General features: G+C 47.4%; 1 protein-coding gene across 1 annotated transcript in view; it reads left to right on the top strand.

The window, feature by feature from the left end:
* The first annotated feature begins 1,299 nt into the window (after window positions 1-1,299).
* LOC117048991 (opsin-5-like) overlaps window positions 1,300-9,017 on the top strand; it is a 60,455-nt gene continuing 52,737 nt past the window's right edge. The window contains exon 1 of the mRNA XM_033153520.1: window positions 1,300-1,524. The gene's annotated coding sequence lies outside the window, so the exon portion shown is untranslated. The remainder of the gene's footprint in view (window positions 1,525-9,017) is intronic.

Here is a 9,017-nt window from a genome sequence, read left to right as displayed (position 1 = left end):
AAATAGACCTTTGCTAAACTGTTGCTCTGGGTTAAATTTTATTTGTTGATTACATGGTCACCCCACCCTTTCCTTCTAGGAACTCAGAAGTGTGTGTTGTCTTCTCCCTCCCCATTTTATCCTCACAACAACCCTGTGGGGTAGGTTAAGCTTAAAGATAGTGACTGGCCTATGATCACCCAGTGACTGAGTGGGGATTTGAACCCTGGTCTCCACAGCCTCAATTTGACACTTTAACCAGTATGCCATCTAGGCTTAGAAGACAATTTTCACTTGCAGGAGTCTGGGACTCATCAAAAACCTTCCCTGAAGCTCTGCGCTTGGTAAACAGTCGACGCTGCATCATAGACTGTAGCCAGCAGCATAAGTACAGTGCAGGTTAATTTATGGGGGAAAACAAACCTCTGCTTAAAAGTCACAAAATTACGATGGATTAATTGTGCGAATCTTTAGCCAATTAATGATACAATCCGCATTCATCTTCATTCAAGTAACTCAAAGTTCTGACAGCCACAGAGTTTTGGCCTCTTGCAGCAAAGAGAAGCACAGAGTGCCTTGGCATCTTTTAAGACCAACCCATTTATTGTGACAGAAGCTCCCATGGACTCAAATCCACTTCTTCAGTTACATAAAGGAGACAATCGTAAAGTGGGGGCAAATGGCAAGGAGCTGCAAAAATGACAGCCAGCAATCTTAGGTGTACATATGTTGCGTTGGCACAGATTTATAACCTTTCACTGATTGGTGGTATTTGTTGAGATGATTGTATGAACACACGGTAGCTGGGCAGGGAACTACTAACTGAGCAAGAAACAGTGTCGATAGCTCAGGTCTCCTGGCATTAGGAAGCCAATTAACACATGAGGAGTGTAATTTTTTAAAAAGAACCCCTTCTCTCATTAAACCCACAAGTGATGGCATTGAAGTTCTCGGTGCCTTGTAATGGAGCTGTTTCCCAAGCGCTGCACGTCCCAGCTGTCCCCCTCTCTTCTCCCCATCCCATCCCATCCCACCCCGCCTGCCCCCACCCCCGTGGGGGGCCGGCCCTCCTTCTTCCCCCCTCTCTCCCCCCCCCACCCTCTGCGCCTCGTCCCTCCCCCTCGTGGTCCCGGCACTCACCCGCGGCTCTCCGTGGGTGGCAGGCAGAGGAAGGGCTGCGTGCGACTCCGCTCCTACATCAGACACACAGTCCGGCGCCGCAGTGGTGGCGGCAGCAGCAGCAGCAGCAGCAGCAGCAGCCAGCCAGCCAGCCAGCTAACCTTGCCCTGCTAGCCAGCAAGGTGCGAGCGTGCTGTCGAGGAGCGCTGTCCGCCCCCTGTTGGTGCTGAACAGCCCCTGAGCGCGCCTCTCCGCGCTCTCCTTGCCCAGACGCGGGGTAAGGGAGGGCGGCGGCAGGAGGGCGCTGCCATGGGCGCCGCGGCAGCTCTCCAAAGTTTGCCGGTGCACAGGACGGAGCCCAGCTGAAGGAGGAAGCGCCCGGGAGTCCCCCTGCCCACACGCTGCACGCCTCTCCGCGCGGAGAAGGTAAGGGGAAACGGGGCTCTCCCGGTCCTGCCTGAGCTTGGGAGGGTGGGGAAAGGGAAGTCGTGGCAAAGTCGTGCGGACGCCCACGGGCTCCTGACACGCGCGGATAGAGGGGTCCCTTGACCTCCAGGCCACACGAAAGCGCCAGGGGGCGGCGGGGAGAGAGACTCGACAGCGCTGTCATACTGCAAATCACTTGCCCCGAGTTACTTCCTGGGTTATTCGCTCTGATGGAGTCATACTGGGGGAGGGGGGGGTCTGTCTTCTTTGCAACCCGCTTCAATGCACGCAGAGGGTGGGAAAGAGTGGTTTCCGATCCGCAGGGGTGGCTCGCCATACAGAGGCAGGATGAGTAGTAGCTTCTCATCCGGATTAAGAAACGCTGGGTATGAAGGGGCAAAGTTCTGTGTGCTATTACCTCGGGTAATGTTCCACCGCACCGTTTGGATATTACATGCCGGGGGTGGGGGAGGAGAGAGAGACTATGTACTGGGATAGGGGGCAAGAGGGATAGAAACACCCTGGCAGAGCAGAGATTGCGTGTTTGTGACTACCCCCAATACTTTTTTTTTTTTTTTAATCCACCACTACCTCCAGAGAAGGTATGGTAACTAGTCCTCAAGACTAAGGGCTATATCCACAGCTACGGAAGAGCCATAGCTCAGTGGCAGAGAACCTGTCATGCATGCAGAAGGTTCCAGGTTCTGTCCCTGGCATCTCTAGGTAGGGCTGCGAATGTCCCCTGCATGAAACTCTGGAGAGCAACTGCCAGTCAGAGTAGGCAACACTGAGCTAGAAGAATGAATGACTCAGTTTAATCAGGGATTGTGTGTTTGTGTGTGTGACAACTTCACAACAACAACAACAACTGAGGATGGCTCAGTTGGTAAAGCATGAGACTCATAATCTCAGGGTTGCGGGTTTGAGCCCCACATTGGGAAAAATATTCCTACATTGCAGGGGGCTGGACTGGATGACCCTCCTGGTCCCTTCCAACTCTGTCATTCTGTGATTCTGTGAAGATCATTACATTACAATTATGAGAGAGAAATAGAGAGAGAGAGAGAGAAGAAAGAGGGGGACAATTAGCAGAGCAGGTGCTGTGCTAGAGATTCCTCTGCCCCCCATTTTGAAGATTTATGTGAGTTGGGGCTCTTTCCAGACACATCACAGAAGCAGGTAGGATAATACTCTGGGGATGGTAGTGGCTGTGTGCAATGCAGCATCGCCAGCCAAGGGATATGATATCGAAAGCCAGTGTGGTGTAATGGTTAGTGTTGGGACTATGGCTCAGGAACCACAGGTTCAAGTCTCTGCACAGCCATGAATGAACCTCACTGGGCGACTTTGGGCCAATCAGTAACTCTCAGCCTAACCCACCTCACAAGGGGTAGAGGGAAAAGCCACGTGTGGTACCTTGAGCTCTTTGGAGAAAGCACAGGCTGTAAATGTAATGCAATCAACAGATATAGAAAAATAAGTACTACCCTCCATCCAAGGACTATGCATTTCAGCTCACTATTTTAAAAGCGGAAGCTGAAAGCTAAACTGTGCTGGAGGAGTATGCATATAAGTTTTCTGTCCTGTGAAGGAACATGTCTTGGACTGTAGGCATGTTCACATGTTGCACTGAACACAGGTACAAGCTGCCTCTCTACACATGCACACGGGTTTGTTTGAGAGTGCACACTTGTTGATTTGTACAGTTCAGGTGCACATAGGAACAAAGGAAGCAGCCAGCTTCTGTGCCTGATGTTGGTCTTTCAAGCTCAGGATTGTCTGCGACACTGGCAGCAGCTCTCCAGGGTCTCAGTTTCTCCCAGCCCTGCCTGGAAATGTCCCGGGAATTTACCAGGAACCTTCTGCATGCAAAAACAGAAGCTCCCTGGCTGAGCTATGCCCCCCCCCCAACACCCAGATTGCACATTCATTGAATGTTATAGGTGAATAACTCTACAAGTGTGCAGCTAAACTCTTTGTGTGCACAGGTGCAGTTCGTACACTCCTGTAATGTGCAAACACTCAGTCTGAAATTCTTGTATGCAGTTGTGAGCTGGAGGAGAGGGAATACCAAACAGTAGGTGTTGTGTAATTCCTGCTCAGAGATCATGGCTGTGTGTACAGGCTTTCTTCCAAAGCCTGCGAGAGATTTCTTTAGAAAAGGATTTGCGTGATACAGTATTCCTTCCAAAATAAGCAGGCAAGGAGGAGAAGTTGTGTGTGTGTGTGTGTGTGTGTGTGTGTGTATAAGAGCTCCCCCTCTCTCAAATATATGCCCATACACAAACACACCAGAGCAAATAATGTTGTCCTTAGTGCCAAGTGTAAAGGTCAGATTTTCTCCAACGGGAGGTGTGTATACATTTCTTTGTACCATCTCAGATCCCCGGATCAGAAGCTATGCACCAACATGAGCTGTATGTGTGCGAGACCCAGCCAGAATTGGGAGCTTAGTATGACCCTCAGTCCAAAAACAGAGTATGTTCTAACAGCCTTTTACAAAGATGGAATGACATCTCCAAGGCCGGATAGTGTGGTGAGAGAGATCTTTTCTCTTCGGAAGCATTTATATAGCATTCATCCCAATCTTTCCTTTAAGAAGTTCAAAGTGGCGCACACGATTTTCTCACCTCTGTTTTACCCCCACAACAACCTTGTGAGGTAGAAACAAAATAGAAAATTCTTTCCAGTAGCACCTTAGAGACCAACTGAGTTTGTTCTTGGTATGAGCTTTCGTGTGCATGCACACGAAAGCTCATACCAAGAACAAACTCAGTTGGTCTCTAAGGTGCTACTGGAAAGAATTTTCTATTTTGTTTCGACTATGGCAGACCAACACGGCTACCCACCTGTAACTTGTGAGGTAGGTTAAGCTGAGAAATACTGACTGGTCCAGGAACACCCAATGAGCTTCATGGCTGAGTGGGGATTTGAACCTGAGTCTCTGTTGTCCTAGTCCAATACTCTAACCCAGGAGTGACTAACCTGTGGTCCTCCAGATGTTGTTGGACTCAAACCCTTAACCCCAGCCAGGGATAATTGGGGTGCTGAGAGTTGCAGAACAGCAACATCTGGGTGGCTACAGGTTACACCCCTGCTCTCTCCATTGCACCAAACTGGACCTCAGGAATACACTTCCTGTGTATGCATGAGAGAGACAGACAACAGCTCTTGTGACTGGTCACAACCACACCATACATTCAAAGCACATCTCTCCCTACCCCAAGCATCCTGGGAACTGTTGTTTGCCAAGAGTGATGGAGATGCTAGCTTAATAACTACATTTCCCAGGATAGGGGGTGTACTTTAACTGTACAGTTTTGCTGTGACTGGTATGTCTCGGAGTCTGTGACCCACAAGTCTTCTCCTAAACCCTTCTGCCTAGGAATCGAGAGGGTTGTGTTTCTGCACGAGAACAACCTCCCCCCTGCCACTGGAGCTGTGTGGGAGAAGGGGGGGGTGCATAAGACTAGGAAATCTTAGCCCAAAGGCAAGAAATGGAGATGGGAAAAGGGTCTCCCCTGGGAAGGTACAGAGGAAGCCGTCTGGTATACTAAGCCAGGCTGTTAGTCCATCAAGCGCAATATTGTCTACGGTGACGGGCAGGGAGCCTCCAGAGTTTCCTAGGCTTACCTGGCGATGCTGAGGACTGACCTTCTGCATGCAAAGGATGTTCTCCACTTTTGAGTTGCAAATCCTCCCTGCTGTGACTGTGTATCAGAAAGACCCTTCATAACATTGCTATCATGTTCGATACACCCCCTCAGAGAAGGAGCTATAAGTGGGAGAAATCTCAGAGCAAAGACTGAGTGGGTGGCGTGTGTGTGTGCGATTTCGGGGTACGCAGATATGCCTTTGTGTGCACACGTACGTTCCTCAGACAGACACTTCCCTTTTTTTTTTTCTTTTTTGCAAGAGCAAAGGCTGCGTGTCAGAGAAACTCTTGCCCTCCACCCTGCTCTGTTCTTTATTTCCTCATGCGACAGAGACACAGAAGAGGCATACTCAGGGCCAGTTCTGACGCAATGATTTGGAGCAATATATATTGAAAACGTCACGGCAGGATGGAAAATCTACATATGGTTCTGCAGGGATATGCCAGTCATTTTCCTTTCCAGCAAAAATCTTCAGGTTTTCCACTGTGGGCATAAGAGTTTGCTACTATACCCCAATACATAATCAGTGTTCAAAGGGGGAATATGTTGTATTCTGAGAGAGAGAATGAGAATGAACAAGTTACTCCAGTGGGAGTTACAGTAGGAATAGTGATCATGGAATCATAGAACTGGAAAAGATCCTTGAGATCATTCAATCCACACCCTTGTCCAATGCAGGTCTTACTCTAGGACCTAAGACTGCATGGGGGGGGGAGATGACCAGTGAAAAGATTTGAGGGAGGCACAAATCAAGTGTTTCTTTCAAAAAACAGGCCCATTCCTTGTTCATTATCTGCTACATCCAAGTCGGACCTAACCCAAAGTTCAGAATCATCGGACCTTTCTGTCAGTTTGTTTGTGCTGGTGTTACGGCCCCTCAGATTTGGGCTTTGTCTGTGTTTTCTAGGGATGGAAACTGATAAAAGGGTCGCTTATTCTTCTGTCTTTCAAATGATCAATCAATTCATGAATTGGTTTACATTTCATTCAGTTTGCATATCCTTAAATCAGGGCTAGGGGCCCTGTTGTTGGACTCCCAGTTCCCATCAGCTTCAGCCAGCATGCCTAATGGTCAGTGATGATGGGAAGTGAAATTCCCACTCCCTGCCCTAAACCTTCAGTATAGCTCAATATAGTTCAAATTGTCTGATATACCTGCAATTTTAATGAGAAGAAGTTACCATTCTTTGCTAGAAGGGAGACAATCTTAAATATTACCTTTTTCATTCCCTTTTTAATTTTGCCATCACCAATAGTTGTCCCCCCCCCCCCGAATTTGTGAATCTTTAATTTTGCCTCACTGAATGAAATTTGTTCACCCCAATTAATCTGGTGAATGTAGCAGTGGGCAGTGGTTATAGAGAGTGCTGCGTTCAAATTCTTGGTCAGCTATGAAGCTGTGACCTTGGACTGGTCAGATAGCCTCAGCTTCATCGGATTGCTGTGAGAGTAAAATGTAAGCCTCCCCCCGAGCTGTTTGGAGGAGGAAAAATATATTAAAAATGTGATGCTGATTGGAATCAGCTGACGAAAGCTTCCAGACCTAGCATTTTCTTCCCACACTATTCTTCCTTCCTAGAACTCGGGTGACCTCTTTGCAGCAAGATCTACCATACAGCTTATATTTTTGTGAGCGAAGCATTCTTCTTTTGTGGGTGGAATATGCACGCATAGCCATTACGTTTGTGTTCAGGTTGTTTAGTGCTGTGGGTCTATTGTAGACAGACTTTATTGATGGGAGAAAGCACTCTAGAGAATAGCTGTCATTAGCTGAGCAGGTGGATTCACTTGAGAAGAGACAAGGTGCCCATGATTGCCGTAGAAATTGCTTGTCGTTATGTCGACACATATTGCAGATTCCCTCTTCTTATGAGCATATGAACCTGCCTCTTACTGAATCAGACCTCTGGTCCATTTGGGCTAGCAGTGACTTTCTATTCAGGTCTCACGCAAGGGTCTTTCCTAGCCTTGCTAAAGATGCTGGGAATTGGATGTTGGGTCTTTTGCATGCGAGAGCCGTGCTCTCCCACTGAACTATGGCCTCTTTCCGCTGCCTAAGGGCATTCTATCACTCTCCATTAAATATGGAACTTCATATTGATCAGTGACACCTTTCCCCACCCACCCCCCTTCAGAAATTACTAGACATTCAAAGCAGCAGAAGCTAAGATGAAAATCTGCCATGTTTCAAAGCTGAACGGTGTTCTTCTGATCTCACATCTTGCTGGTTAAAATCCAGACTTGGGGTACAAATTTAAGTTCAGAGACAGCTTGGCTGAAAGGGCAGAATCCGGCAATTTCACAGAATGGCATCTCAAAGTTCATGGTGTTCTGTACCTTGTCTGTGTTGAATTCCAAGAGGAAAATTTGGAGAGTCAAATAGAAACCCAGAAGACATAGCCTCTCCAGCATAGCAGCTGCAGTTGTGGCTTCTTGAAAAACTTCAAGTTTCTTTTGTTGTTTTTTTTTTAAAGACACATCTAAACTTTTTTTTAAAGTGGATAAGATGTGTACAGTGGTACCGCGGGTTACAGATGCTTCAGGTTACAGATGCTTCAGGTTACAGACTCCGCTAACCCAGAAATAGTACCTCAGGTTAAGAACTTTGCTTCAGGATGAGAACAGAAATCGCGCAGCAGCGGCGTGGCGGCAGCGGGAGGCCCCGTTAGCTAAAGTGGTACCTCAGGTTAAGAACAGTTTCAGGTTAAGAATGGACCTCCAGAACGAATTAAGTTCTTAACCCGAGGTACCACTGTATCTGTATCTTTTCCTGCAACCGGCTTGAGCAATGGAGCTTAAATCAAATCCAGCAGCAGATTTGTACATCTACAGAGTCCATGGATAAGCAGTTTTATTTTTTTGCTTAAAATGGGAACAGTTTCATGCTAGGGAAGAAAGGTCAAAATTAGTTTACCCTTAGAGGCTTAGGGCATTAAAGGTGTATGTGTGTGTGTGTACTTGCAAGCTTCCAAGTGTACAGTGTGCATTTTATATTTGCAAAAGGCACCCCTGATACTGAAGCATTGGCATGAGGAGCAGTACTGCATACTGTCTCTGTAATGAGCTGGCACACTGCACAGAAGGTCTTATTGCAGTGGTGGGCAAGAAAATGCCATTAAAAGCTTAGAACTGATGAGAGCAGTAGGAAGACAGCCCAGAGACTGATTTCCTCCTCAAACTGGTGAGCAGTCCCCATGATGTAGCAGCTAGCAGAGCATGGAGAGATAGCTTGTGTATCCCATCCTTCCTCCAAGGAGACCAAGCCAGCACCTCTATTTCACACCCCACCCCATACACACACAACCACCATTTTGTCCTCACAACAACCCTGTAAGGTAGGCTAGGCTGAGCAAGAGTGTAATCCTCCCAAGTCCGTGACTGGAGATTTGAATGTGAGTCCAGTTCAGTCTGCTATCTTTTGAAGCATTCCTGGCTATCTTTTGAAGCAAAGCGGTCCGGAGACGAATGAGAAAGGAACCCAGGGTGGCAAACACTTCTGTGATAAAACAAACACATACACACACCCCAAATTAAAAATGAAAAAACCAAAACCAAAACTTAAAACTGGTTAAAGCATTCTTTAAGAAAAACAAGAAAGCATCTAGAACGAACTCAAGAGCAGGTATGGCCAAATCATGGGCTTCCTCCAAATGCCAGTGCTACTCAGAGCAGAACTGTTGAAACGAAAGGACCTAAGTGAGTCATGTCCATTAACTTCAGTGGGTCTACTCTGAGTAGGGCGAGCATTGGACACAACCCTCTGTGTCTGGGCAGGCCCATCAAATGAGAAAAGTATGTCTTTTGAAAAAGCAACATGTATTACTCTATTCATTTCAA

Source organism: Lacerta agilis, chromosome 6 (genome assembly GCF_009819535.1).
Source record: "Lacerta agilis isolate rLacAgi1 chromosome 6, rLacAgi1.pri, whole genome shotgun sequence".
In the NCBI taxonomy this organism is placed as follows: domain Eukaryota; kingdom Metazoa; phylum Chordata; class Lepidosauria; order Squamata; family Lacertidae; genus Lacerta; species Lacerta agilis.
Note: the sequence above shows the minus strand (reverse complement) of the source record. Positions and strands in the feature narration are given on the sequence as shown.